The sequence below is a fragment of the Apodemus sylvaticus genome, chromosome 21 (assembly GCF_947179515.1).
Source record: "Apodemus sylvaticus chromosome 21, mApoSyl1.1, whole genome shotgun sequence".
Classification (NCBI taxonomy): Eukaryota; Metazoa; Chordata; class Mammalia; order Rodentia; family Muridae; genus Apodemus; species Apodemus sylvaticus.
In genome coordinates this window covers 20974817-20988785 of record NC_067492.1, presented here as the reverse complement: position 1 = coordinate 20988785, position 13969 = coordinate 20974817, and the positions used below count along the sequence as shown (strand labels likewise).

At 46.3% G+C, this 13969-nt stretch overlaps 1 long non-coding RNA gene across 1 annotated transcript in view; it reads left to right on the top strand.

The window, feature by feature from the left end:
* LOC127672034 (uncharacterized) overlaps positions 1 to 11380 on the top strand; it is a 665744-nt gene extending 654364 nt beyond the window's left edge. The window contains exon 5 of the long non-coding RNA XR_007974819.1: positions 11011 to 11380. This is a non-coding gene — a long non-coding RNA (uncharacterized LOC127672034). The remainder of the gene's footprint in view (positions 1 to 11010) is intronic.
* The last annotated feature ends 2589 nt before the right edge of the window (positions 11381 to 13969 follow it).

Genomic DNA, 13969 nt, shown 5'->3' with positions numbered 1-13969 from the left:
TGGACATGGGGAGGGAGTAGTGGCCAAGGAAAGCTTCCGGAAGCAAATGATAGCTGGACTCTGTCAAGAATTAGTTTGTGAGGAGAATGCAGAGGCTAAGCCTAAAGTCAATAGAGCCCACACACAGTTTTTTCTGTAGAGGTCTGTTTCTATGCTTTTACTTATTTTTAATGTTTTCAATTCACTTTTACATATAAAGATAGATACATTGATAGATAATATAGAGATAGAAATAGAAATGATGAGATAGTGGTTTTCTTGTATGTATGTGTGGTGGTTTGAATAGGAATGACTATCATAGACTAATGAGTTTAAATGTTTGGCCCATAGGGAGTAGCATTATTAGAAAGAGGTGTGGCCTTGTTGGAGGAAGTATGTCACTCTGGAGGTGGGCTTTGAAGTCTCTGAAGTCTTTGAGCTCAAGCTAGGCCTTGTGTAGCAGTCACCTGCTACCCGTGAATCAAGTTGTAGAACTCTCGGCTCCTTGTCCAGCACCATGTCTGCCTGGATGCCGCCATGCTGATAATGCTAAACCACTAAAACTATAAACCAGTCCCAATTAAAGTTTTCCTTTAGAAGAGTTGCTGGCTTCTTAGTGTCTCCTCACGGCAACAGAAACCCTAAAACAGCATGAATGTGCAGCGATCACATGCACGCAGGTCGCCTTCTGCATAGGTCAGAAGTAGGCACTAATCTCCCTGGAACTGGAGTTGCAGACACTTATGGGTCCTGAGAACTGACCCCTGGTCGCTGAACCTAGGAACCATGAGCTAGCCTGCCTTCATTCCTATAGACATGACAGCTCTGGGTGGGGGTGAGGGCAGGGAGGGAGTAGGACAGCATTTTCTTTTCCTGACTAAATGGGACAAGTGACTATATTTGAAATCAGAGGTAGCATCCAGTTTCTAGTATGGAGACTAAATGTACCACACTTCCCAATTTTCCCTTCCATTATCTGCCCTTCTGAAGACCTCTAAGAGCTCCAGGTGAGGATGGGTTCACTTAACAACCTGATATAAAATTTTACTTTGTCTCAGTGGGTCTAGCCCTGTCCTCTTCCCCGGCATCCAACACCCGTCATTCCTGGGAAACGGTGAGACATAAGACATGGAGACTGAGAAGGCGAATCAGGAACTCTGTTAGCTTGAGATTTGGACTAAATGGTTAAATCCCTGCCCTTAGCTTCTACATAAGTTCTCTCGGCATCTTTCAGAGAAATCCTGGTTTGAACCGAAGCTCCAAAAGGACTATATGTGTATCTGTATTGAACTCTTAAAATTTTTAGCCAGGCGGTGGTGGCGCACGCCTGTAATCCCAGCACTCTGAGAAGCAGAGCCTGGTGGATTTCTGAGTTCGAGGCCAGCCTGATCTACAGAGTGAGTTTCAGGACAGCCAGGGTTATACAGAGAAACCCTGTCTCGAAAAAAAACCAAAGCCAAAAAGCCAAAAAGCCAAAAAGCCAAAAAGCCAAAAAGCCAAAAAAAAACAAAAAAAACAAAAACAAAAAAAAAACCAAAATTTGTAGACCTCGTGATTGGAACAGAAAAAAAAAAAAAAAAGCCTGAGACCTAGTCTCTGCCCTGAGCGGAGTTCACGGGCTCATAGAGGAGCTCAGATACAAAAACAAGCGAGCTGTAATACAATACGAAAAGTACAGAACAGGGGGAGGTTCAAAGCCCTGTGGAAACACGAACAAGGAAGCAATTAATTCTCAGCAAGTATAGCTGTGTGGGCTGCCAACGGGAGGAGACACCACAGGATAGGAAGGGATAGGACAGACTCTAGTCTGAGGTCACAGGCCTCATTGGACAGAAGAGAAGAGGCAAATCAAGTTTGGAATACCCAACTGTAAACAGGGAGGGAGGATCCAGCAGGGGTCCTAGGGCATTCTTGTCCTAGAACTATGACGCTTCATCCGATAGAAGAGGGGTCCAGTGAAGACCTCAACAAGGATATGGATGGAGGAACACCAAGATGTCTGGAGCATCTGCCATGTATTGTGAAACACCTCAAGCACTTTATAGGTACTTAAGTACTTATGGGTTATTTTCCCCTCGACCTAGAGAGCAGTCTATGAGGGAGGGGTTTTCTATGCTACTGCTTACAAAGCTGAAAATAAGATTTAAAGTGGTCACGAGCCTTCCCACAAGGAAGTGATAGAACTAGGGCAGTTACAGAAGGCTAGCCCAGGGTGGATTTGCATTGTCTTGTTTTGTGGATTTAAGTCTCCACAAAAGCAGATAAATTAAAAGGCATAAAAACCAAAAAGAGAGAATTGACAACTGTGCTTGTATTTCAAAGAGTTTCAGAGGTGAAACAAACATCACTACTTGTCTGCGGTTAGGCCTGTGGTCAAGAAATTCACCAGTTCAAGTTGACAGACGTTCCCCGCCCCACCCCCTTCCCCCAGTAATGTTGGGCAAGGCCTGCTAACAAAAGCAAAGCAAAAGTAATTTGAGTCAGGTAGTGGTGGTGCACATCTTTAATTCCAGCACTCAGAAGGCAGAGGTAGTGAGTTCGAGGCCAGCCTAGGCTACAGAGTGGGTTCCAGGACAGCCAGGGCTGTTACACAGAGAAACCCTTGAGACTTGGAGATTAAAACCTGGCGTGAGGGGCCCAGAGCAGCAGTGTCACTAACAAAAATGAGGAAACTAAAAGTGCAAGAATCTCCCTTCAGCAACATGGTGCAGACGTAGTTTTCTTACAGGAGTGGTTGGTTCTCAGCAGAGAGTTTTAGCTCCTTGAGACTATTTGCTGATGTCTAAAGACTTTATGCTGTTGTCAAAACTGGTGCAGGGGTTCTAGATGCCACTGATACCTAGGGGGTAATGGCCACAGCTGTCACTACAGTGTGTGGGGTGACCTCATAATAAAGAAGAATTCAGCCAGCTTGTCACAACAGCATTGTCACAAACGAACAGACAAACTAGTCTCTAAGTGTGACCTGGGCATTACACAGGGACGTGGAAGTTGCCTGGCAAGATGGTTCAGTGGGTAAAGGACCTGCAGGAAGTCTGACAACCTGAGTTCAGTTCCTGAACTCAAATTAAAGCTCAATGTGGTAGTGTGTGCTTGACACCTTAGAGCTGAGAGGCAGAGGCTTGTGAATCCCTAGCACTCTCCAACCACCTAGCCTGGTCTACTTGTTGAAATTCCAGGCCAAGGAGAGATACTGTCTTGAACAAAAGAGAGAAGGTTGTCTGAGGACAATTATGTGAGATGTGCGTGCATATACCTATACACACATTCACACACACATTCATACACACACATGAATATGCACCCATATACACATTTGTATACATATGTATACACACATGAATATAGACTCACATTCACCATTTACATACATATGTACCCACATGCACATATACATTGCATACACATACACATGTTAATATGCACCCATACATACATACAAAGACAGAGTGGAGAAATAAGAGTTGTTAGGCCATTACCAAACATATTACTTTCCAATATACACAGTTCTGGTGGCTTTCAAATAATCCTTAGGAAAGGCTGTTAGAGTTCTGTTAGACTATTACAGAGTGCCCACCTACCAACCGAAGTATTAATCCACTTTTCCTGGATTCTTTTGGGGGGTAGGGGTTGAGACAGGGTTTCTCTGTGTAGCCCTGGCTGTCCTGGAACTCACTCTGTAGACCAGGCTGGCCTCGAACTCAGAAATCCGCCTGCCTCTGCCTCCCAAGTGCTGGGATTAAAGGTGTGCGCCACCACCACCTGGCCTTTTCCTGGATTCTTTCTTCTGTCAACATAAGGTGGTGAGAATTACTACCTTCCAACTCGCACTATTTTTTTGCTCCCTGTACCTACAGAGAAGAAAAGACTCATAGAATGTTGCCTACCAGAGTGTTGTGCCCTGGTGCTGTTCATATTCTGATGTTAATTCTGCTTCCTCAAAAGGGGCTGGCCCTGAAAGGAGCAGACCTCCCCATTTTAACTGGTCAAATAAAGCTAGAGCCTGTGATTGGGCAGTGGAAGGAAAAAGGGTGGAGACTTAGGGAGTAGAGGAAGGGAGAGGGGGAAGAATGGAGGGAGAAGAGGCGGGAGGAAGATGGAGCAGAACCACATGGCCTGGAGAAGCTGCAAGTACTAGGGGATCTCATAGCTGGGGAATCGACGGCTGTAGTGGTGGATCTGCCCAATCTAGGCGTACAGCTTGTAAATATAATAATTGGGTTGTGTGGTTTTTGTAGGGTTTATTGGGGTTGGAGATTGCTGCTACAGTCACATGATATCTCGTTAGCAGGATCGGCATATCCCTTGACAGAGAGCAATGTTATCAGCTTTCGGAAGGGAGTGAGTCTAAGAGTTCAAAGTCCCCTGAGAAGTTTTAACATTGTAGATTTTTTTTAATGACCCCATTCATTGTCATATTTGGTTAATACCATGAGGACAGCTGATAAGGGGAAGCACATTGCGAGACTTGCTCCAACTATGCACTCGGATGGAAGGAGGAGGGAAAGGGGGTCGTGGAAGGGTGTGCCTCATTGGCCAGGGAGAAGGAGGCAAGCCGGGCTTGAAGTTGGTAGGATTCAGGATAGATGGGCTGTGGTGGGCGGGGAGAGTGTACATGGAAGAAATGTCACAAGAACCAAAGAATGATGTGACCCAGAGCAAGGGGCAGGTGCCAAGCACCAGCTGTTTCCAGATGTTTTATCTCCGGAGTCCTCGTTTTAGAGGATCCCAGGCATCAATCCCAATCTATAATTGGGAAAACTGAGGGATGCTCTTAATTATGCAAGATAAGAAGGTAGTTTCGCGCTCTCCCATTTCCCGCCTACTTCCTTAAGCCAAATTCTGCCAGTTTCCTACACAGTTAATCTAGACTAAAGGGTGTGTGTGTGGGGGGGGGGTCACACCCATCAGTCAGTTTTTGTCAATGCTAATACTGATTCACTCATCTGAAATACATTTTAGTAGCTACCCCATGGGTTATAGATTGTTCTAGAATGTGAGTGGTGTGTTGGGGTCATCTATCTACTGTCCCCTCCCACCCATCTCCGACTCTCCCACCCCTCCCCACCCCTGCCTCCCCACCCCCTCTCTGCTTCATCTGTCCATTCCTTTCCCAGTAGCCCAGTTCTCAGAAATGAGGGAGGGCAAGCGAAGAAAGCCAACCCATCTGGCTGCATGGCTTTAGTGGTCAGTCAGGTCCTGGCACTCTGGAAATTGTCATCAGTGAAGCCTCTCGCTTCCATGCCACCACCGCCGCTGCTGCCGCCACTGCCGCCGCCGCCGCCGCCACCACCACCACCACCTGAGGTCTCCTTGGTCCTTCCTCATACAAAGGGCTGATCGGTATGGTGTGGTGGTGAGCGTATCTCAGGTCCGTAAGATAGCATCCTCTTATAGAAAGGGAATTCTCTTAAGGGAGGCCTGCAGTCAGGAAGGGTTCCTCTGGAGAAAATACCAAGGCCTCCCGAAGGCTAATGGCAGACTGTACAACCCAGGATACATTGCACATGCAACGTGCCTCGCTCTCTTCCTACGTTCATCCACATCTACGCTCACCTCTCAAAGATCTCCAGACTGCTGTGTTAAGAACCCTGCAGGCTAGTGTGCCTCAAACATAAAATAAAATTAAAAAAAAAAAATCTCTGACAACAAAAAAAAAATTACTATTCAAAGAAAAGTATTATTTTAGGGTGACATTATTTTTCAGAGCCGCAGTTTTCATTTGTTATTACATGTAGGAGTTCTGTGAACACGCAGATAAGAGGGCACAATAGATATTTGACAGTGTGGTTCTCAGAACATTTGCATATCCAAGAGATTATTTCAACAAGTATACTTAGACTGACCCTATTAACCATTCACAATATTTTGTCTTGAATCCAATTCACACTCTATAGACATGTCCAATTCGTATTTCATCTCTTACGCTATTTTCCCTTTCAGACTTTGTATGAGGAAATAAATCCATAACATCAAATTTCGTGACAACATCTGCTCTGGCTGACATGATTTGAAAGGGAATTTCACTCATCCCAGGTTATGCTGTCTCTTAATTTGCTCTTTGGCTTTACCTGAGAAACAGCCTGTTTGATGAAGCCTCATGCTGAAAGAGCTAGTTACTGATGCAGAATTCACAGCCAGCGCTGGCCTCAGCAATGCACAGGCGTGGCTGGAAGAGCCCCTGACACCATGCCAAGAGACAACAGGAGGGATGGAGAGGGATTCCCAGGCGAGCATGGCTCTGCCTCGTGCGTCCAGGCCAGAGCCTCTAGGCAAGCCAGCAGAACAACCAAGATCCAGGTAGTTCAGAGTAGATAATGTCCCGTGAGTGACCTTTTAAAGGAAAAACAAGCGAGGGTCAAAATGTAATAAGAGACTAGGTGTTACAGTGAAGGCCTTCAATCTTAGTACTCAGGAGGCAGAGGCTGGAGGATCTCTGTGAGTTTAAGGCCAGCCTGGCCTACATAGAGAGCTCCAGGACAGCCAGGGGTGCATAATGAAGCTTCTTTCTTTCTTTCTTTCTTTCTTTCTTTCTTTCTTTCTTTCTTTCTTTCTTTCTTTCTTTCTTTCTTCCTTCCTTCCTTCCTTCCCTCCTTTCTTTCTTCCTCCCTTCCTTCCTTCCTTCCTTCCACCTGCCTATCTCTATCTATCTATCTTTCTATCTTTTTCTATCTATCCATCTTTCTATCTTTCCATCTATCCATCTATCTTTCTTTTTTCTATCTACCTATCCATCAATCTTTCCATCCATCTGTCCATCTGTCTATCTGTCTGTCTATCTATCTATCTATCTATCTATCTATCTATCTATCTATCTATCATCTACCTACCTACCTATTCACCTACCTCTCTATCTTCATCTCCATCTCTATGGTTCAGTAGGACTGGAGTTCAATTATTTAGAACCCAAGAAAAAGTCAGGAGGGCGTGGCAGCCTGACTCATTATGTAGGTGCTGGAGACAGGGCATCCTCAGAACTCCAGGCTCAGCAGGAGACCCTGCATCAATATATAAGGTGAAGAGCCATCAAGGAAGACATCCAACATCAGATACAGGCTCCATGTACGTGTACATGCGTCTACATTCACTCCCCATTCAATGCACCCACACATGTGAGCACATATACACACATGCAAACCATAGACACAGACATACATATAAAAAGGGGTTGAGATACTTGTACATTTATGTCCATAGTAGCAATATTGCAATAGCTAAATCGTAGAAACAGCCCAAGTTCCCACAATGAATGAATGGATAAGCAAAATGCATATATACACTGGGATATTAATTAGCATAAAAAAGAATTAGTTCGCTTACATGCTCTAACAAGGATAAACCCCTGAAAACATTACACTCAGCAAAATATGCCAGGCACAATAGGAAAAATATTGTACAGTATCGTTTATACGGGCTGTCAAGAAGAACAAATCTGTAGAGAGAAAGTGGATTAGAGGTTTCCAGGGACAGAGGCTGAGGTAGAGGAGGCGGCGGGAGGGACAGATTGCTTAATGAAGACAGAGTTTCTGTTTATGGTGATGAAAAAACTTTACAAATGCAATATAGTTATAGTTGCCTAACATCATGGATGTGATTAATGACCTGGAAGTTCACACTTAAAAGTCACTAGTGTGAGAGGCCGAGGAAGTGGCATAGCAGGTAAAAGTGTTAGGACAAGCCTGGTGACCAGAGTTTGATCCCCTGAAGCCCAGCTGCAGCGGTGCACATCTGTAATCCCAACCCTCCTCTGACAAGGTGGGATTCGGCAGAGACAGGAGAACCAGGCAGAAGCTTACAGGCCAGCTGGTCGTATGTGTCCTAGAAGCAGAACCAAGCGAGCCCCCCTCCCCCCACACCCCCTCCCCCGTCTCAAATACAGGAGAAAGAGAGAGCCGATCCCTGAAAGTTGGCCAGGTAAAACCTAAAACCAGAATGCCATTGAAAAGGATTGTGAAAGCTGGAAGTGGGGAAATAAACAGAAAATAGAAAAAACAAAAGCAAAAGCAAAAGCAAAAGCAAAGACCCCACCAGTCCCTGGGACTTGTAGGACTCAAGCACTCCAAAAAGCATTATAACCTGTTCCTCTCTTCCTGTTCGTGCTCCTCTAGGGATATGGGAGTCTGTCGGTAACACATACCCATGGCTGTGTTTTGAGATCTCATCACTGATGTTTGGGGCAAAGGCGCCAGCTTTGTTTGGCTGACGCCCTTCTGGGTCAACACAGCTGATAGGATGAGATCTAGAGTCACGCTAGATTGCAGACAGACCGTGCTCCAGCCTCGAGGAAACAATGTATCTCCATATCACATTCTCTGCCTTTTCCAGCCTGACTCTTCCCACCATCCTGTCTCTGGCTTCTGCTACTTACTGCTAGTTACTAGGAGCTCTGTTGGCATTTTAGGGAAGTAAAGGGATGTCGGAAGACTGTGAGAGAGAGGATGGGAGTCTTCGTGACCCAACCAATCCTCAGCGACCAGCTCCTGCTTGCTGTCCTGGGGGGTGAGGGTGGAGACAAAGTCTACTTTTCTGGAACCGTTTTGGGGAGCCCAAAGCTGACACAGGCCGAAGAAGCAGGCAGGCAGGAGGGCAATAAAGAAGTTTCCATAGATCCACAGGGGACCGTAAGCACATTCCCCAACCAGGTGCTGGGAGTAGGGCTAGAGTCAATCCAACCTTCTTGGCCAAGGGCCAACATCTCCAGGCCTCCCTCTGCTCTACGGCCCCTTCCCCGTCATCTTCCCAACCAGAAGCTTGTTAACTGTTTTTCCTGAGCTCTTATTCCAATTTTGAGGCCCCCTCTGTGTGTTAAACTTCAAAGAAACTTTGTCGCCCCAAGTGCAGTGTTATATAACAAGTTGGACACTCCAAATGGCTCTGTTGAAAGGGGTTTGTTCAAATGAAGGGGCCTGGACACTTTTGTTATTCCCCGCCCTCTTTGGTCCAATAAAATTGCCTTGGTGTCTGGATTAAGTTGCTGAGTATCAATCCTGAAAATTTTAAAGATGAAAAACAGAACCGCCTTCACCAATCGTTAAAATGTAAAATGATTACAAAATGGCACCTGGCCAATATTTATGAATCATTGAATATGATCATAAAATCATAAAAAATAATCACCAAAAAGTAAATAAATTACCCGGCTTACTGCTTATTTTCACGTAGGGTCTAACACAAAAGCTGCAGCCATGAATGATTTATGCCTGTTTTAACAATAATACTCATTTTACTGAGAGCTGGTCAGCACTTGGGCTGCCGTGGGCAACGTGCCAGTTGTCGAAAGGTTGATGTTTCAGCAACAATACATTAAATTATGAATAATACTGGTCCCAAAATGGAAGGTTATTAGCTCAGTATGCTTAATTAGCCCAGCTAGAACTTGGCTATCAAGCAGCACTGCCCATTTCCAGGGCTGGAGCTATGATGGGGGGGATGGTGAGGATGCTAATGGTTCGGAGAGAGGGAGGTGGTGTGTGGGCGTGTCTTTGACTTTCTTCTCATCTGTGAACATCAGCAGAGGCGTCAACAGAAGCCCGGTTTAGGGATTTTGAACTTTCCCGTGGTGTATCTTGCAAATACTTCTTAGAGGGAAGGAGAAAACACTGTCAGGGAGGAACTCATCCGTCTTGTGGCCCCCAGCTATGATCTCACAGCACAGCTCTTGGTTGCTGCTAAGCCTGGGTCCTGCCAACAATCACATCATGTACCACGAGCTGGTGGGCGGACCGGCAACCTTCTTCCCAGCAGGGGTTTTATTGAACAGTTAGTATGATACAAATGAGGTGACAGAAGGAGCAGCCACCAAGTTAACCAACGATGCAATTTTGCATCAATTACAGTCACGTGGCTCTGATGAAGGACCAGTTTAGAATGTCCACCCTTGGCCTGGAGTTGAGCTATGAATTCTTAGCACAAGCTTCTGTTTGTTCTGCCTTTCTTTTCTGAGATGGAACCTTATGTATCCCAAGCTAGCAGCAAACTTGCTATTGCTATGTTGCCAAAAGTAACCTGGAACTTCTGATCCTCCTTCCTCTGCCTCCCTAGTACTGGGGTTATGGGCACATTACACCTGTATATTACCATGTTTGGGATTGAACCTGGGGCTTTGTGTGTGCTGGGCAAGGGCTCTACCAATTGAAATACCCTTTGTTTGGTCTCTAAAGGGATCTCTTAAGAAGCTAATTTGGAAGCCAGGCAGTGGTGGCGCATACCTGTAATCCCAGTACTCTGGGAGGCAGAGGCAGGTGGATTTCTGAGTTCGAGGCCAGCCTGGTCTACAGAGTAAGTTCCAGGACAGCCAGGGCTATACAGAGAAACCCTGTCTTGAAAAAAAACTAAGAAGAAGAAGAAGAAGGAGGAGGAGGAGGAGGAGGAGGAGGAGGAGGAGGAGGAGGAGGAGAAGAAGAAGCTAATGTAGAAACCATTCCATGCATCCAGAAAGAATAGTCCGAGGGGAAGGTCAAAGGTCACTAGCAGGATTGGACAGGCACTTACCCACTAGTGCAATAGGAAAGCAACTGAGTACTTAGCATGTGTGATGTAGACCTGTGTCTGCGTGTCCTCGGGTGCACGTGTGTGTCTGCATTCAGCTCCACACCCCTGTCCCTCTTCTACCCTGTTTTGGCAACACGCTGTCAGGTGCTCCAGGATCATACTCCAAGTCTGCAGCCAGGATGCACCCATGCTATGCCCGCTCCGTCCACCAGCACAGAGCTGTCTGCACCAGTGCTCAGCTATACTTAGTACTGTTAGTAGCTTGTTTTTCTAAGCCCCGAAATTCATTTTCTTTTCCCGCCTCGCTTCCAGAAAAATAAATAAATGTGAACACATCACTCATTTAAGACGAGGAATGGAATTTAGGTTGCGTTTTTCTTTCTATTTTTATGATTAGTTAGAATTTTCCTGGGAACGCCGCCAGGAGGGCATTACAGTGAGATAATGTCCTGTATTTAATCGGAACTGCAATGGCGAACTGCGGTTCGGTGGGGGAAAAGCTAAGTTAACGTACCCTTTTCTGTCTTGTCTGTTTTCAAGAGACAGCCAACCACTTGGCCCAAGATGAAGGCGAGGCTGAGAGTTGACCTGGTTCCAGGCTGGCGTGATGGCCTGCGGGGTGTCAGGGTGCAACTGTGACTCCATCTCCTCAGGGGACCTGTCAACCCCAAGAGCCCTGAGAATTCCCCAGAGGAAGCTGAGTGCAAATCTCCCCACCTCCCGACCTGGCCAAGGTGATCAGCTGTGGTTCCGTATCCACTGGGTTCTTCCAGTATCTTCTTCTGCAACCGTCTGACATCTGTTGTCTGGGAGACACGTCTGGCTTCCAAATGAACATCTGCCCCTCCTGGTAACCCAGCCACTATGGACAAGGAAAAGCACACAGCCTTTAAGTGAACTTGGAAGTGAGTGCCAGGTAGGGCGGATTGTCTCCTTCATTTTGGGTGTATGTGCATGCCATTTCCCAAGAGCCTTTGGGGTGAGAGCAGCCGGCCAGCGGCGGGGGAGCTTTCTGAGTTGGTCTTGTGCTGGCAGAGTTGTTTGTTCCATTGCTGCCTACGGACAGGAGATGCCGGAGAGAAGCAAAATAGAAAGGGATATCTTAGAGAGATGTCCTAGAGAGATGTCTGAAAGGAAGGAAGAAGACAAGGGCCCAGGGACAAAGGGAAAGGGCTTTAACCCGCAGGAAGGGAGCCTGAGACTAAGTGGCTGGTTGTGAATCAGCCTTTCTCTGCAAAGAGCGGGGTGGTCAGGGAAGCAGGACGGGAGGGTACACAAAGCCTCACAGATTTACTGTCGTCCCCATTAAACTCCCAGTCTGCGGGAGCCGTCTGTTCAGGTAAAGGCAGTGGAGAGAACAGGATGCCCCAAGCAACCCATAAATAGCAGGGTGAAGACAAAGTGTTTATTACTTAGCCTTATGGAGGCCATATAAGTGCTCTCCCAGGGCGAGCGAGCGCAGAAGCGTGTGCGCGCCGTTGGCCCACGTGTGTGTCCCTGGAGTGCGAGTCCCAGACACAGTGTTCGCGCTTGGCTTGACTCTATGAAGGCCTCCATTTGATGGAATGTACCGGAACAGTTCACGGTCAGCCCAGCAAAACCTTGTGGGGAGACAGCTTGTTTTTTTCTCTTTACTTTTCCTGTTTGCAGTGAGAACGGGGTCTTTCTCTTCCTCAACTGTTCGCTCTCCCCAAAGTTGTCTCACGAGGTCATTGCCAGATGAGAGGCTTCCTTTCAGCACAAGACTGGATGGAAACAATGCTCTGTTTTCTGGGGGGTGGGGGGATGGGGGGAGAGAGTAGGGTAGGATGAGTCTGGCCCAGATTCGCCTGCTCTAAATTAAAATGAGCCATTGTTTTAGTAGGACTGATGGTTTCTTTAGACAGTTGGAGCTATGTGATACAAAACTACAAAACTATATCGTGTTTGTGTGTGTGTCGCTTCTTCAGTGAATACACAATATCAGAAAGATGGGTCTAAACACTGCTTGGGTTGTAGTCATTCACCTTTTCTTGTATCATTCGCCTGTCTTTGTCCTGTGACACAATGCTAAGTGACTTATACCTTCTCATTTGGACATTAGTGCCTTAATTCAGACTTATCTACCTATATAATACTTTCTGGGGTAGAGGGTATATGTAGCTTAGTAGATACGGTACCTACCTACCATGCCAGAAAGTCTGGGTTCGATCCCTACCACCAACCTACACCAGACATGGTGGCCCATGCCGGTAATCCTTGTACCCAGGAAGTAAATGCAGGTATGGAAAGATCAAAATCATGCTTAGCTGCATAGAGAGTTTGAGGCAAGTCTGATTTACAAATATCTGTCTTTTAAAAGATACCTTCTCCATCAAGTATTTCTTGACTCTGATCTCGATCTATGACGCTCTCATGTTCACCAATGGACCTCGGCATTCTTTGAATAGCTTTCATAGGGACGGAATCATTCCTGTGAGTGCTTCAGGGTGAAGGACGCATGCTGAATGTCCTGATTGGTTTGCTCTGCTGAGAGGAAAGCAGAACAGAGCTGCACCATCAGTGCCACGATCCGGCATCCTCGAGAAGTCCTCAGAGGGGTCCATAGCTTTTTCCGCTACAGGCATCTCTATGGCCATTGGACCATGTTTTGAAAATGGAGCAATGCTTTCCGAAGCTGCTTGCCATCCTCTTGGGATGAGGACATGTATTTGCAAACTCCTCTGAGCAATGAGGGTCAGCGAATGATGGAAGCAAGCCACCGAGACTAAGGCTGGTTATTCTGGATTATCACGAATAATCAACAAAAGCTGTAAGATCATGTTTCAGGGGCTCCAACGTGACTAGTTAGAATGATGGAGTTCAGTAAGGCTCAGTCAGGGCCTAGGATGCTGGGAGTGTTCTAGCACAGCCTTCCTCGGGCTGGTGTTGGCTGGCCCTGCAAAACTGTGACCCATGTGGCACTGTGTGTTGGCCTTCCAGGAAAGCACATCACTAACTGATCCAAGAAAGAGGGATTCCCTGGGGTTCCGCCAACTACAGCATCCTAGGCCACTGGAGCCTTGGCCAGCTCCTTGGTATATATAAGGTGCACTCTCCAGGAGGACTGGCCAGGATCTTTGTCTTTTTCTTGAAGCAGAATTTTAGTGGTCCAGGCTGGCCTCCAACTTGTGATCCTACCTCATGAGTCCTGGGACGGCAGGCATGTGCCAACAAAACCTTGCAACCAACATCCTTTATAAAGCACTTGACCCTGCTGTCTGCCTGGTGGGTGGTCTCGAGCCATCTTTGTACCCTTCCTCTCATATTCCCTGAGCTCATTATTTTCTATACATGTACTGAATATATGTACATGTATATACATTCTCTATACATGTGCTGAATATATGTACATGTATATACATTCTCTATACATGTGCTGAATATATGTACATGTATATACATTCTCTATGCATGTACTGAATATATGTACATGTATATACATTCTCTATACATGTACTGAATATATGTACATGTATAT